Raw genomic sequence first — 17,477 nt, forward strand, 5'->3', positions numbered from 1 at the left:
GATGCTAAAAGACATCATCTCATACTGCACAGGAGATGGCAATGGTAAACTCCTCCTGTATTCTACAAAAGGCAACCATGGGGCTCTGTGGTCACCAGGAGTCAACATCGACTCAACGGCACACTTTACCTTTACCTATGATTTCCATTAGAATGTCAAGTTTTCTGACTCCCAGCTTTTTAACAATAGAAATAACAAAAGGCTTCATTCCCCCTCCCCAGAAAATTTAGGTGGTTAGAATTCCTGATGTGTAGTAACTCAGCTATAGATTTGTATTCATATATGGACACAGGTCATCCCACTCCGTTAATCCCACATATGGACACATTGCTCATCTGCAATGGGTTCCATCCCCTGAGCTGTTTTACATCTAGCTCTACACCTCCTGGGTCTGAACCATTATTTTGTAGCTGGCTCCATTTGAGGGCCCTGAGGTTTTATTTTTAAAAATGCCTGCAAGTCTGACGTCAATCCACACCTCCTCTAGCACACATACATGTAAGTGCAGCCGGATGGATACTAAATGCCAACAAGACATAGTGATGGCCACTAGCTTGGGGAACTTTGGAAGGGAATTCACAGAGGACAGATCTGTCAACAATTATGCCATGATAGCTAAATGGAACCACCAGGTACCAAGGACGTATGCCGCTGAATACCAGTTGCTGGAGGGTGGGGGTGCAGCAGAGGAAGGTGATTGACATCATGCCCTGCTTCTGGGTTTCTCAGGGGCATGCTTGGCCAGGTTGGAAGCCAGGTGCTAATCTCGATGGAACTTGGTCTGATCCAGCAGAGCTCTTCTTATTCTCTGTGCACAATTTCCCTTCCATTCTACCCACGCTCCCCACTGATTTATCCCAGTTAGAAATCTTGCTGAATATATTTCAGTTGCAGCTATTAGATCATTATGTAAAATCAGCTCCTTTGTTGGGTTACATATTCTGTTAAATATTCTAAGTTAAAAGAGAGAGGAAAGGGTTACAATCAGTTTACTAATATTTTACTATTAGTTTACCACAACACACTTTAGAACCCAGTGCAGAACAGTGATTGTTGCAGGTTAAATTATTAGAGAAGACGGCAGGCAGAAAAAAGCCTTGAGCAATGCAACAGGAGGCTCTGCTAGCACACCAAAACAGTTGGCATTGAAGTTCTGCCTCCATTAGCAAACCTCAGTTCTTGTATACAAGGTGTGTGCAAAAGATCTTCTGAGCGTGACCTTGATTCCTGTACATATATGAGAATTCTCACATTTGGCAATATTATGAGCTCTCCTTGACTTTTCTCCACCCCATATCCATTCATAGGGTTGCTATGGGCATGGTGCCACTGAACACATATGAGTCACTCAGCCTAAATTCAGGATTAGTCCATCAACACTGACTAAAGAGTGTTTATATTCAGGGGCTACATTATGGTAACAAAGTGGGTGGATATGTTCCTTATTAGTAAAGTGTGCCATCAAGTCGATTCGACTCCTGGCACCCACAGAGCCCTGTGATTTTCTTTGGTAGAATACATGAGGGGTTTACCATTGCCGCCTCCTGCGCAGTATGAGATGATGCCTTTCAGCATCTTCCTATATCACTGCTGCCCAATATAGTACCAGCAGGGATTCAAACTGGCAACCTTCTGCTTGTTAGTCAAGCATTTCCCCACTGTGCCATTAGGTGGCTTCCTTATTAGTAGGGTGCATAAAAATCATCATTCAATCCCAATGGTATTTTATTTCCTTCACTTTGCTCTGCAGCACCTGCCTGAAAATTCACTTAATAGTGTTAGAAGCTCTAGAAGGTTGCTGCTAGAGCTTGCCTGCAGTATGTATAAAAACAACCACCAAGTGAGACCTTTGTTGCGTCAAGAATCTTCGAAATAAGAGGCATGAGACCTGAAACTTTAAAAAAAAGAAATACAGGAAAATATATTGTTTCAGGCCACATCACATACTTTCAGCCAAGCCACTCCCTAGCCTAGGAAACAAACACTTTACTCTCCACTTGAGGCTGCTGAGTATGAAAAGACTTTGAGATCAGAAGCTCACTCAAGGGACATCTTAATAACTTGAACACACATTGTTCACATCTTCTGCCATAGCTTATGTGATTGTCTGGACCACATAGGTAGGCCGACAACTATCACAACCGCATACAACATTAAGTTTTTCACACCCGGCTTTTCGTTCACATCTCCTCCGGAATGGAGGTGTGCATTCACATATCAGCCAAATTTACCCCGAATTCCCTGTGAGCCATCAGGGAGCACTTGACACAGAATTTGGGTTTGTAATCGAGCGTTACGGGTGTAGCCCAATTTATTTATATAAAGCAACTTTTTGTGTTGGTTTTTTGGGGCAACTTCAAACTCACAATAAAGCCTCACAGAAAACCTGTGGTATAGCCTGCGGTCTGGGAAAGCTCATGCATGAAATGATGAGAAATATTTGTGTGATTCTAGTCAGCTATTAATACAGATTTTTCTCTGGCAGTGAAATGAAGCTAGAATCATGTGTTTGGCTGACAGAAACACATTTGTTGTTCTTCTTCTTCTTCATCTGTTCACAAACATAGGAAAGGAGAGGAATAACTCTTCCATGGTCATGGAATGACTTTGAATAGGATCATTCATCTATCATACTTCACAAGGACATACAATTTACATCAGAGGTACTGAATGACTTGATGTCATCTGCAGAGTTTGATTTTATTCTAAGAGAGCTCATTAAATCTTTGTCAAGACCTATGGACTATAACTAGGGTTGCCACATTCGGTGGGGAGGGGGGATGAAATTCCTGGACACAACTGTCTCTGTGTGTGTGTGTGTGTGTGTGTGTGTGTGTGTGTGTGTGTGTGTGAATGATAAAATCCTACTTGTTTTGACTAGGATTAAAAAGCGTGCTCGACAGTGGATTTGGCAGCTGTTTTGCACATTTTTGTCATTACACACAATTAAATAAGCAAAATAAATGTAATGGCAGTAACACAAGTGCAGAAATGAAAGGAAATGAAAGAAACCTGTATTAAGTGTTTACTTTGTCTAGTGATGGCTTATAAAATGACTTAAGTATAGTTGGACTTATGCCCTCTTCCTCTTCCTCTTCCTCCTCACTTGGTGTTCCCTAAGAGGGGCCCTCACAAGACTGCTGGAGCTGCATCAGGCAATGAGTGTTCTAGAAAGAATGTCCCTACATTCAGGACAAGACGTCCAATTCCTGGACATGTGGCAACCCTGACTATAATTGTTATGATCACTGTGGTTTTGCACTGTTGCTATAAGGAGCGCAGGCTCATTTCTCCACTGCCACATGAGGGCTTCTTTGCAAGTAGAAAATGGGTTCCAAATATAAAGACTAGACAAGTTAAGCCCCTCACGACTAGTTTGAAACCATGGCTCAAAAACAGACAACCACCAGCCCTGCTTGGTTCTATACAACAGAGTAGATGCCTTCCTATACTCACAGGAGGCAGAAGAGTAGTAAGCAGAAGGTTATCATCTGGGCCATACTATAAGTGACATTTAGCCCGTCACTAACAGATGGGCTATTAGATATAGATATAGAGTGTGTGTGTGTCTGTCTGTCTGTCTCTATATATTATTTATTTACTCAATCCAGCCCGAAATGATAGTGCATGACAAGGGGGGATGGTAATCTTCCCCCTGAACTCTTTTGCACCAATATTCCACCCCACCCACACCCACCCCACCCCCATGGCCTGTTGCAGCAAATGTTGCAGCATTGTCAGCAGTTTCTGCTCCTGGGATGCAAAGGGGAAAGGGGTTCCCCCCCCCGCACTACTCTTGGCCAAAACACATTCTATAAAAATTATGGATCCTGAAACTGCTGCAATGGCACAACTACTTTCTCACAAGTAGTAGCAGCCATCGCAAGCGGGACGGGGGGGGGAGTAAATGAGCCACAGGTAAGGCTCATTCTCGCTCTCCGTTCTCTGCCTTCTCTCGCCTGCCGCCACATTATTATTTTTTGTTTGTTTGTTTGTTTGTTTGATTCGATTTATATACCACCCTTCCAAAATGGCTCAAAATGGCACATTAGCCCACGAATAATCAGCCTGCACATCTGGGGTTCATGTGGTGGCAGGTAAGAGAAGGCAGAGCAAGGCAGAGGAGATGAGGAATGAGCCACACCTGCTGCTTGTTTAGTGTCCTCCATGTCCTGCCCATACCAGCCACTGAGTGCTGAGAGTGACACTGGGGTAACTCCCCTCTCCCCACATCATTCCAGCTTGCCTCAGTCAGCTTCTCCCAGCCTCAGCCCCTCAGCAGGCAGTGGGTCACAAAAGGTGCCAGGTGGTGGTTCTCCTCCATTGTGTCATAGGCGCTGTTGCCGGGTGGAAAGACTGGAAAAGCTGCCCTTGAATTTTTGTTTAAGACCTCTTTGTATTGTGCTACATTATCCAAGCAGTGGAAAGCGTTAGGTTCTATTATCACCTGCCTGTGACCTCACGGAGACTTATTCTCAGGTCAGTGCTCAAGTCAATTCCATGGGAGGGGCAGATGATCATATCTCTGACTAGGAGGCCTTAGGCAAGCTACTCCCTCAGCCTCAGTGGCTATGCAGGTGGTAATCATTCTAAGCAGCCTTACAGAATTGCTGTAGGAATTACTCAGGTAATATATGTCAAGCACTTTGAACACACACATTGTATCTAGAAGGCATTTATGGGAGTTCCAACCTTCTGCTTGGATGCAGAAGGTTCCTAGTTCCCTCTCTGGAATCTCCAAGATAGGGCTGAGAGAGGCTCCTGCCTGTAACCTTGGAGAAACCACTGCCAGTCTGTGTAGACCATACTGAGCAAGATGGACCAAGGGTCTGGTTCAGTATAAGGCAGCTTCCTATGTTCCTAAGTCATAATCCAGTAAAACCCTTTTTACAACCAACCAAAATGATACAAAATCATAAGCAACGAGGCTTTAAGTTCTTCTGAACACTTTGCACCAGACTGAATGCAAAATAAAAGAAGGGAATAGGAGAAAAAAGCTGAACATGGTGTAATAATCAAAAGGTCTACAGTTTATAATCTTAAAATGGAGTGCAGGAGCCATTCAATTAATTAGCTTCACTCACTCTTTAACAGGAGATTTACACAAGGTCATCATCCATGCACTGTATTCTTCCACACTTAAATGATCACATTTGTTAAGGCAGGAAATCCAACTTTTTTCAGAACAGCAGAACAACAGCTCAGTGAATGTCTGTGTCGACTGCTGTTAGCATGACTGTTCCGTTGTTTTTGAAGGCACATGCCATGATTTAACTGAGCACAACAGAAACAGGAGCGATGAAAGGGGGAGAGCCATTCTCCTGTGTTTCAAAAACACTCTCTCTGTAGTTCTGTATGGAAAGCACATTGCAATTCTCCATTTGTCCACAAGTAGAAATAGACTACAAGTCTATTGATGATGGGCTTTACATTACATTAAGTTTGGCTCAAAGTGAAGTTTTCCATCTCTAAATAATATCTTAATATATGGCTAGCAAATGAGAAGTCAAGGTACACCAAGCCTAAGTGGTGTAAGGATTTAAATGTAAGCATTTTGACTTGGGCCTGGAAACGGACCAGGAGATGTGATACCAGCACCTTGTCCCAGTAGCAGTATAGCAGCTACTACACTTATAGAGTAGCTTATATAGCTTATATAGTAGCAGTATAGTAGCTACACTTATATAGTAGTATAGTAGATACTACAGTAGTATCTACACTTTCTGGACAGTCCAGTGGTGGCCAGAGCTGCTGGGGCTTGGCGGGGAGGGGGACAGAGCACAGGGCTGGAAGCACAGAATGGGTCGCAGCTGCATCTCTCTTCCCTCACCCTGGCACAGTCTTTGATGGTAGCCAGTGCATTACAGTAATCTAGCTTGGAAGTTACTGCAGCATGGATAACTGTGGCCATATTATCCCTGTCCCGAAGAGTCCATTGCTGGGTCACAAGCCTCGGCACACAAGCCTCAGTTGGTGGTAAGCACAAGGGCACCTGAAACATGGAGGGCACCTCAGCTTACAAGTACAAAGCTGAATCCACGACTACCAAGCTGTGAACTTCATTCGTTAAGGTGTACAGCATCTTCCAAAACACACTGTCTTCCTGGACAGATAAACCATCCACCCACACAATCCATCCATCTTGTCTGGATTGTTTTTCTGTTTACTGGCCTTCATCCAGCCCATTACCAAGTCCAGATACCAATCCAGCACCTCCACTGCCTCAGCTGAATCAGATATATAGGAGAGGTTGAGCTGTATGTAATCTACTTATTGATAGCACCCAACTCTACCTCTAACTTCTGAATGACCTCACCCAGTGGTTTCACTTAGATGTCGAATAGCATGGAGGGAAAGATGGAACCCCACAGGACCCCATAGCATAAATGACAAGGAGCTGAGCAGTGGTCCCAACACCACCTTCTGAAATCTGCCATTCACATAGGAGTGAAAACACAACAAAGCCGTGCCTGCAACATGGCCAGCATTGTTGCTAGCACTGCTTTTCAACAGGCTCCCAGAAGCCTCTCTGCTTATATGAGACTGCAGGTGTATAGGTCTCACTTTTGACATGCTCAGGAGCCTCATGTGATTGTAAGCCAACCGTTTGTTGGCATATTGGGGATCAGTCACTTAATCAGTAGTGGGACAGTTGCCCCTAGATTTAGCAGCTGCCAAAGCCAAATTGAAAGGGAAGGGAACTAGCCTCACGCCTTCCCCATGCTGGGATACCTAAGTAGACTCTCCAAGTTAACTCACAAAAGTTAACTCTCCATTCAAGGTCTCTCTGCACGATTGACCCTACTTTGATTTACCTCCCCTCCTCAAATGAACTAAAACCCAATTGCCTCAGCAGGGAAGTCAGATAAGCCTCTGTGATGCAAATTCCCTCCTTATCAAAAGAAAGCTAAAGGATAGAAACTCAGAGATGTGCCCATTAAAACACTGATTAGTTTACTAAGTGCTTCCAAACTAAAGAGATACCTTGTTTGCACGTCCAGTCACTTCATTTGCATTAAGAGTGTATTTGACCCATTCAATCATTGTGTTGTAATGCAGCACAAGAAACACAAACATCTTTTGGGATCTTTTGAGATTCCCCAGAACTGCCCTAATCACGAAAGAAGGGCAGAAGGAATGTTCCCTCAGGACATGGTTTGGGCTTTAACTGCCCCTGGTTCCTTGAGCCAGTGTGCTCCACTTGGTCTCCAGTGTCCCTCACTTGATTTCCATACTTTCAAGTCACTCGTTTCTTGGATGCTGCAGCTGACACTCACCATACCACCTGTTTTGGCCACCACGGCCAAAACAGAGCTGTGGTTTGCAAGGGCCACCCTTGCTTCCAGGCCCTAGATCAGACACCCTTTGGATCTAACCTCCTTAATTCTTTGCTGCTTCCTGGTCCATTCCAGAGGAAAGAGGTCCTTCAGTTGCACCCGAGCTACCAGGATCCACCCGCCAATAAAGGAAAGAATTGGGCTGTATGATTACTGTTGTACCCCAATCTGGGTTCTCTCTATCCCTGTTTCTTCTCTCTTAAATCCATGAGCTTCCTTTCTCTGGTCAGCCTGGAAGCTACTTTAATTTGGACACTAAGCTAAATTTCCTCTTAGCAGTTATATGGTTACTCTTGTAATGTGTTTTTAGTAATAACATTGCTTTAAGTGACTCTCTTACTCCATTGTACCCATAACCCTCAAATAAAACCTTCTTTGTTTTTGAACTTCAGCAATCTCTCTCTCAGTCCTTTTTCCTGCCACCAAAGCTTTGCACAAAAATTATTCTGATGTGGAACTGCTCCACTCTGATCTAATTTCCCCACACAAAGCCCAAATGCAATGTTGGGGTGTTCACCTTTCACCCCGGGGCAGTTCCATCTTCATGCCAAAACCAGGCCTGAAGCCAAATGAAATAAACCTAGATAATCAGCCTCATCCAAGAGTTGGGCAGCCAGACCCACTTGACCATCTTCTCCAGTTAGAAGATATTAGCAGCCAGTTGAAAGTCATTGCAATCTTCCAGATCCAAGGAGGGCAGCTGCCCCACAGACACCTTCTTAAAGATGCTGGGACCATCCCTTCTCAAGGAGAGGTATTCCCCATCAAGCCAGCCATTCTGGACCCAGTCAGTCATTCCCTTCCTACACCATGTTATGAGCCTTGAGGAACAAAGACTGAACACCTGTGTGGTATGCTGCAGTTGTCCAATAGCCTTCTCCATATCTTCAGGCTACAACTGAATATCTTCAGGCCACAACTTTCCACCCAGCAAAAGAACCTGACAGAGCTCTGAAAACACGCTTTTCTAAATTGTTCCAATCACAGCCGCCAATATGAGCATTTTTTTTTTTTTACTTTGAAATTTACAGCAACCATGTCACAATGGGTCTCCATGAACTCCTTGACATTACTTGCAGGGTCAAGGTGGAGAAGGCCTAGAACCATTTGAAAAAGTTCTGCTGGATGTTACTGCAAGGATGCAACAGTGATGGTGAAATCATGTTTCTTTGTCATCAACATTGCCACAGAGGAAGCTCAATAATGAGCACTTACCTGCATTTAGCCAGACTCACTGTGAGTTTTTCGCTGCTTGGATTCTTGTTGCCTCCCTACTTGCTCCTTAGCTTTTAGCTCCTGTTACTTATTAGCTTATTCTGCTTAGCTTATTCTGCTCACTCCCAGAAGCCTCCCTGGCTGCAATTGCATCTCCAGGCTTGGAGATTGCACTTTTGCTATGCTCAGGAGCTGCCCCGCAATGTGAGCTCCCAGTCTATGTTATACATGGGGACCAGTCACTTAGTTGGCAGTGGACTGGTTGCCTCTAGATTTGACTGCTAGCCTCACAAATTGGAAAGGGGATTAGCTTCACACTCTCTATGAGGGGTGCCCAGCTAAGCAAACTCCCAGAACTAGCTACTGCAAGTGTCTGGCATCTAAGATCATTTCAGCCTTGGAATGAAATCTAAACTCCCCTCTTCCTCTTGCAAAGAAAGACAATACCTGGCCACCAGGCCAGGGAGAAAAGACAGATAAGACAAGTTTCTTATCTGCAGCCTCCATTAAAATAGGGATGAGTAAGTGATGTAACTGTGAAAGTGTGCCTTTTGAAACTGTTGATAGAATTATTGGGAGAGTCAGTCCCAGCACAGGAGAGTCTTTAAATGCACCTGCACATTCCAATTGTCTTCACAATCAGCCTTTAATACCATAGGCAATTCACACATCTTCCTATCCAGGAAGGGCTATCAAGGCACAATGCATTTTTAAAAAAGGTTGTCTGGGCTCCCCTGTTCAGCATCCCTCAAGGCACATTTCATCCCTCAAGGCACATTTGGGGATATAAATATCCATAACTCCACAACCCAGTGTGCTTCTTCATGTATATTATACCTGGGACTCCCATTGTGAAATATCTCAGTGCGTCTCACTCTGGACCCCATCAGACCGCAAAAAGAAACTCCAGTAAACCACCTTGGTGTTCAGGACAGGTGATATAGCCTTTTGCCCATCTCCTTCAGGGCTGAATCTATCCCTTTCTCTTATTTCTGAAATCTTGCCCCTCTAAGTTAAAGTACCTCTCTAGCCCGTCTGGGAATTTACACATAATTTGGAACTTTAAACTAAATGTGCCTTACAATAGTCTGCTTCTGAGCATATTTGTAGTGCCTTTAAACTAGGGCCACATAGTAATTTAGTCTGATTTTATTTTTAATAAGCACCATTTTTATTCAATTCAAACCTCTCTCTCAAGCCAATTTTCTTGAGTTCATACACTTGCACAAATTAAGGCTGATTGGAGCTGTCTCCCCTTTTGAGCTAAATTCCCCACATTTGCCTGAACTAGGGGGTGCAGGCAATCACCCTTGAGGCAGTTTCATTAACACTCTTCAGTCAGATAGTGAACTAAGTGAGTTATGCCAAGCAAGAGACAGTGCATAGGAGCAATCATGTCAACTGCTCCAGTCATTTCCACAATCCACAGAGTGGCCAGGGCTTCAGCTGGAAACTCCTCAAGAGTCCTCAAGGATCCTTGAGAATTCATCAGCCTTTGGTGTAGACCAGGACTGCACAACTTTGGCCCTCCAGCTGTTATTTGACTACAACTCCCATCATTCCCAGCAACAGTGGTTAATAGGGATGATAGGAGTTGCAGTCCAGCATCTGCAGGAGGGCCAAAGTTGTGCAGCCCAGTGTAGACCATTCTAATAAGCCCATCATCCTTGTGGAGAGGAGTAGGCACCATTATTTCTTTTTTGCTGCTTGATAACCTCAAATGATCATCAGGTCATTTGATGATCAGTCCCTGGATCATCAGGGACTCAGCAAGCTGTGATCTGACGATGCTGAGGGCACTGATAAAAGATCCCACTCACCCTAATCACCATCTCCTGTCCCACTGAGAAACCAGTTGAAATATATGTCCTGCTACATGTGTTGGGCCAATGTCATGTTCGGACAACTCCAGGGTTCATATTTGCTTTGAAATAAAAAACCTCACCAAACTGTTCTTTAACATCCACACTTGCCTGAATCAATCAGCACGCCATGATCAAGATTCAGACACCAGGCTTTGTTCTCTACATGCTGTTGTAAGTAATCAGACCAATATTGCATTGGGCAAACCTGTATTTAAGTTGTTCTGTAGCTCCTGAAAAGCAGACAATTGACATGGGAGTTCCTTGGCTAAGTCACCCTGTCTTGTCTAGAGCTCAAATAAAAAATTAATCACGAGTTAAAGTAACTATGTGGGCCCCTGCCTCAACAACGTGACAGCCTGAGTCCCAGTTAATGCTTTCCCTGTTCTTGTGAAGCGTGCCCTGAGGGTAACTGTTAGTGGCTGGGTCTTAAGGTTCAACACTAGTGACAGGAAGCGCTGTCCATTATGGTCAGGAAAGACGACAAGTACAAGGGATGGCCACATTCACACATAACATGAAACCAATGTGGTGTAGTGGTTAGAGTGTTGGACTAGGACCAGGGAGACCTGAGTTCAAATCCCTACTCAGCCAAGAAACTCACTGGGTGACTCTGGGCCAGTCACGCATGTCTCAGCCTAACCTGCCTCACAGGCTTGTTGTGAGAATAAACATAACCATGTATTTACATCCTACTCTGGGCTCCTTGGAGGAAGAATGGGATAGAAATGTAATAAAATAAATAAATGAATAAATAAATGGGGCAGAGGTTGGAAACTGTCAACGTCCAAATGCATGAAACCATTGTTTCATTGCAAAAGTGACCTGAGGTTTCCCTCTCCAAACTCCAATTTGAACCTTTGGTTTGTAGTGAGTTTTACTGCCCCAACCTGAGGTTTTTCAGTGGCAGCATTAGGTCCAAATGCAGATGCTACTATAACCACGGTTTTGTTCTATTTCTGGAACAGTAATCATAGAAAGCGCCACATGGGATCGTGCTCGTGCCATACCTGCAGTCATGATAGTAATAAGGAGGAGGAGGAAGAGGAGGAGGAGGAGGTGATGCCCTTGGTGCAGTATCAAAAGAACTTGAACACCGTCTTGACACTTTGGGCATCAATAGAATTACAACACATCAACTACAAAAGGCCACACTATTCGAGACAGCACGAATACTACAACAATATCTTTAATTTTCTTTAGTTACCCTAGACCAGGGATTCTCAAACTTGGGTCCTCAGGTGTTATTGGACTTCAACTCCCATAATCCCCAGCCTCAGTGGCCTTTGGTTGGGGATTATGGGAGTTGAAGTCCAATAACACCTGAGGACCCAAGTTTGAGAATTACTGCCCTAGACCCTTGGAAAGGGCCCAATAATTAAAGTACCAAATTCAGTCAATAACATCTGGTAGACTGTGTATAAGTAGAATAATAGGTTTTTTTAAAAACCAACTTTATTTGTTAGCCACTCCATAACAGATTGTTCTCTGGGCGGCTTACAACACAACATTAAAACATGAGATAAAACACACACAACACACTGAGATCATACACACAATCAAAAACTGTGATCTACCCGGGTTTGAGAGCGTTGTGTGCTCCCAGTTTTCGGTTGTGTGGAAGCAAGATTGGAAAACCTGGGTAGAAGTGATTATGTGGAAGCAAGGTAGGAGGAAAAGCTACCCACACAGATCAAAATTTAAAATTTAAAGGTCCTGAGTGAACAAAAAGGTCTTCACCTGGTATCTAAAAGAACAAAATGATGAAGCCAAGTGAACCTCATTGGGGAAGCTATTTCAAAAATGGAGTGCAACCTCTGAAAAGGCATTTTCCCTTGTAGCCACCCGCCTCACCTCACCTCATTTGGTAGGGTCACTCAGAGGAGGGCCTCCAAAGAAGATCTTAAGGTCCAAGTTGGGACATATAGGGCAAGGCACTCTTTCAAGTAACCCGAAAGCAGCCCTTTGAATTGGGCCCAGAAACGGAGTGAGAGCCAGTGCAGCTGACAAAGCACTGGTGTAATATGCTCAAAACATCCAGTCCCAGTTAATAATCTTGCAGTCCTATTTTGCACCAGCTGCAGTTTCCAGACCATTTTCAAAGGCAGCCCCATGTACAATGTAGTGCTGTAATCTAAGTGGGAGGTTACCAGAGCATGTTAATGGAACTGCCCTGGAGCGTTTGGTCAGCATCTCAATGTTCGGGTTTTGTGAGAGAATTAGCTCTCAAAGGGGGTCAGTTCCACCAGTTTTAATTTGTGCAAACATTTGGACTCAAGAGATGATTAGATTGAGACAAGGTTATAGTTTCAAAATAAAAAGAAGAATGTATTTGAGGGAGGGGGATACACATAAGAGAACTGTGTGATTAAGGCAATATTACTATCAAAAATGCATTTAACTAAAATGTAGCTTTTTAGCTTAAGGTCTAATAAAAATACATTTCTAAATGAATAAATGCAATGAGGCATTTTAGTTTAGAGTCTAATTGTGCAAGGTTCCCAGGCGGGCAAGAGAAAGAGACTTGAGAGATGGGGATAGCTTGGATTTAAGAAAGAGATAAATGGGTGTCCAAGAGCAGGACAAGTGTTCACCTTCACCTGATCTGGACGATGGGACTTCTAGGCTGTAGGATCTCACTCCTCCGAGACGACAGGATTGGAAGCAGGAGGGTTGCAGAGATTAGTGGTGGGAGGGATGCCCACAAGAAGGGTTTCTCAATGGATCCAGCTTCCTATGGGTGTGAGGCAAGCTGGATGGATTGGCACACAGACTGATCTAGAAAGTGGCATGAAAAGCTGGACATCCCCTGGCCTGGTGGCGGGTGAGAAGCTGATCGCCCAAGCTGGTAGTGATTTCAAGCTCTTTTCAGGGTGCAAGAGAACAAAAGCAGTGCTCAATGGAGTCCCAAGCATAGCATAGGAGGAAGCAGGAAGGTTGCAATAAGCGTCTGTAGTGCATTTAAGCCCAGCCTTTGTCTCAGAGAAAGCCACCTGGGGGGAAGAAAAATGCAGAATCATTCCCTCCATGTTTGTTCAACAAAGGCTGTTCCTTTAAAACTTAAATTATTCCTATAATTTAATTTAAATTATTAAATTAGGCCAATCACTGCCACCACACACACTCTTTAAACAGAGTTTAATCCCTCCCTGGTGTGGGCAAAATTCCAGAGAATTCTCCTTCTCTTTGCCAATGGAAAAATACAAAAACCCCTCCATGTGCAGCTTCTACATGGTGAGAAAACTTGGTAGGTTGCTGAGCAATTAACATTGAGGCATGTTTGCACCAGAGTAAAACCCCTTTTCCCGTGTTAAAAATCCACTCAGAGGCAGGTAAAATACAAAGAACAAAAAGAGAAAACTTCATTCAAAATACTATCGACTGCTTCAATCTGAGACTTTCTCTATTTTTAGTTACAGCTAAAGATACTCAGTGGTTACAAGAATACTTTTAACAAGCACCCCTGTTGCAAGGAACAGGGGATATAGGAACCTTTAAAAGCACCTTTAAAGGTTACAGAGACTTTTGCAGCACCCCTGGATGGATAGAAAGGGTGCAGGCTAGTGCTTCTTAGTTTGTTACGTTACAGATAAAACTCAATAGACCAGTTGTAAGGATTTGCAAATCACACCAAAGTAAAATAAGAAACCTAACATGAGCTAACAAACTGTTCCCTAAGTTAAGCATTTCCCCGAAGCCAAAGCCCCGGCTTCTCTCCTGAACTCACCAAATCCATGATAGAGACTTCAGGCCCCAGCAGTCCTAACTTTCCAGGATTGCAATCCTCCTGGTTGCCACCATAGCCTGGCCAGCAAACCTGTTGTTTGCCCACCTGGCTTCAGTTTAGCACAAATAATCCCTTCTCTTCCTGGTGCAAGGCCCTAAAGGGCCCACCCACCGTGTGCTGAGTGGCTGTTCTCTAGCCTGTCAGTCAGGACAGGGTTCACTTCCAGTTAACTCTTTAGGATAAGGGAGGGCTGATTGCTACAATGTCCAATGGAGTCCAAAATGAGAGGCACAAGGAAGCACAAAGATTGTTTCTTGGGGTCCTTGTTGGAGTCTCCAGTAAAAGGCACAGGATTGCACACTGGAGTAGGGCTACTTATATCCCAAAACATGCCTTGAGGGCAAATTCCTACTGTCCTATTTTGCTGATTACAAGTGCCAGGCTGGACCTGCACAGAATGCATTGTGTCTGTTTGTTCTTCCTGCGTGAAACAATGGGGGCATGGCCTTTTGCAAGTAAGACTGTTTGTGATGAAGATTAGAGTATGCAGGTGCATGAAAGAGTATAGATGCCTGGATGGGCTCTCCGGTAATCCTATCAAAAATTTCAGCAAAATGCATCTCTAAGTCTACATCACTGACTCATCTCCTTTGTGATGGGGAAACCATTACTTCACTACCTTATCTACTTTTCTTCCTGCTTGGCATAATTGGCTTGTTAGCATGTCGTTATCTCCTGTGAAAGGAGGGGGGAGGGGTGGTTCACTCTAAGTGTAGACTGCCCTTGGATGCCAGTTAACTTTGCTTAGCGAAGTTAGGATGCCAGTTAACTATGCTTAGCTTAAGAGTCTGCTTAGCTGGGGTTCCTGTACAAGGAGGGACTGTGCATCTTGATCCCAATTCCAATTTGCTTTGTTTGCAGCCATATCGAGGGTTGAATTGCCCATCGCCAACTAATTGCCCATCGCCAACTAAGTTCAATAAACATGTGTACAATAAACTGAGAGCTTATGTTACTGTGAAGCTCCTAAGCATATCCAAAGTGCAATCTCCAAGCCTGGAGATGTAACTGCAAACAGGGAGGCTCCTGGGAGCCGGACATAATAAGCATAGCTAACAACAACAACAACAACAATTTATATACCACTTTTCAACAAAAGTTTCCAAAGCAGAGAAATAAGGTTTACACAGAGAAATAATAAATAAATAAGATGGATCCCTGTCCCCAAAGGGCTCACAATCTAAAAAGAAACAAGCATGAGTAATTGTGGCCAAGCTATCTCTGTACTGCTATGGTAACAACTGGCGTATCAGCCGAAGCTAATGAAAGGCGCTCCAAGCCAAAGGCGCTCCAAGCCAAAAAGGCCACTTGAGCCTTTAGTGAAGGTGCTGGATCAATTATGACCCCCAAACTGTGAACCTGGACCTTCACAGGAGTGCAACCCCATCTAGAACAGGCTGAACATCATTCATCTGGACAGAGGAACCACCGACCAACAGTACTTCTGTCTTGCCTGGATGGAGTCTCAACTTGTTCACCCTCATCAAGTCCATTACTGCATCCAGGTACTGATTCAGGATGGTCACCACCTCACCTGCAGCTGATGAAAAGGAGAGATACAACTGATACAGGTGTCATACTGATGACACCTCAGGCCAGATCTCCTGATGACCTCTCCCAGTGGTTTCATGTAGATGCTAAACAGCATAGAGAAAATAATGGAACCTTGCGGAACCCCAAAGCACAAGACCCTTGCCCTTCGTGCTAATAAAATTTGCCAGAGAAGGGACAGGTAGGTGGTTGGGGCCAATTATTAATGCTCCACTAAGGAAGGGCAAGATGCCATTGAGCTTCAAGCAGGCAGTGGTAAGACCACTACTAAAAAAGCCCTCCCTTGATTCCACCAATTTTGATAGCTATCCGTCATGTCCTCGTCCTCAGATAGCAAGGACGAACAGGAGGCTGGCAGCCCTCCAGCAGCTGCAGAAGTACCTGGAGAAGAGAGCGTGGCTGATGGACCACAAGAAGTGTCTGAGACAGGTCTGGATGAAGCTGCACAGGAGAAGCGGGGTGAAGAGCCAAACTAGGAGCCAGAAAGTGTGCAAACAATAACACCCCAACAGCGGAGATATAAGCGTCACCAGCAGCAGCTAGAAACACTCAGACTGAGTAAACGGTTGCATAATAGGCAAGATAAATGCTGAATCGTTGGCAGCTGATTGGAAGAGGAACCCAATTAGTCAAGCACTCTAAATCAAAGCCAGCAGGCAGTGAACAGATTACTGGAAGCAACGTGTGATTCCTGGAGCGTGCTTCAGCTCCAGCCTTTGACTCTGAGGGATTCCAGCTTCGTGTTGGCTTTGGAATTTCAGGCTGTTCCTGATCAACCCTTGTTGTCTGCTTGAGACCAGACTGCCATGCCCAGTTGCTATCCTTCCGTGGAAGAGGCCTTACACTTTGTTGGGCTCTGAACCCGTGGAAATCTGGTGAGTGGCCCAGGTTGTGGGGGGAGGCAGTTTGAACCTGACACTAGTAAAGTGTTGAACTAGTAAGGTGTTATCTTGTGTTTTCTTTGCAGACTGGGGAGGACTCCAAGGAGCAGCCTGCGACCCTGCCCGAGACCTCAACGAAGACGTCGGAAAGACGGACTGGAGAGGATGCCGGGGAACTTCCAAAGGCCCTGACAGGGTCCTTGACTCGGATGCCGGATGGGCAGGCTCCTGACACTATCGGCCTGTTTCTAACCTTCCCTTTTTAAGCAAGGTGATAGAGTGTGCGGTGTCTATGTAGCTGCAAAGGGTCTTGGATGATAAGGATTATCTGGACCCTTTTCAATCTGGCTTTCAACTGACCAAAGAGGCACCTTTTAAAAGTGGTGATTTTCTTTATTTAGCAGGGGGAGAGCAACTGGCCCTATCCAACCCCAGCACAGCATCCCTCCAGTGGCTGTTGTTGGTGTCTTTCTTATGTTGCTTTTTTAGACTGTGAGCCCTTTGGAAACAGGCAACCATTTAAATAATTAATTAATTTCTGTATGTAAGCCGCTTTGGGAACTTTGGTTAAAAAGCGGTATATAAATACTCATCGTTTTCATATTCATATTCATATTTCACCCTGGGTTAGGGACTGAAACTGCTTTGGTCGCCATGGAGGATGACCTATGCTGGGAGCAAGACAGAGGGAATGCATCCCTCTTGGTTCTGCTGGACCTCTCCGTGGCATTCGATACCATCTACCATGGTATCCTTCTGGACCACTTCTCAAGTATAGGGATCGGGGATAATGCATTGGAGTGGTTCTGGTCCTTTCTTGGGGGGAGGTTCCAGAATGTGGTGC

This window comes from Hemicordylus capensis, chromosome 3 (assembly GCF_027244095.1).
Source record: "Hemicordylus capensis ecotype Gifberg chromosome 3, rHemCap1.1.pri, whole genome shotgun sequence".
In the NCBI taxonomy this organism is placed as follows: Eukaryota; Metazoa; Chordata; class Lepidosauria; order Squamata; family Cordylidae; genus Hemicordylus; species Hemicordylus capensis.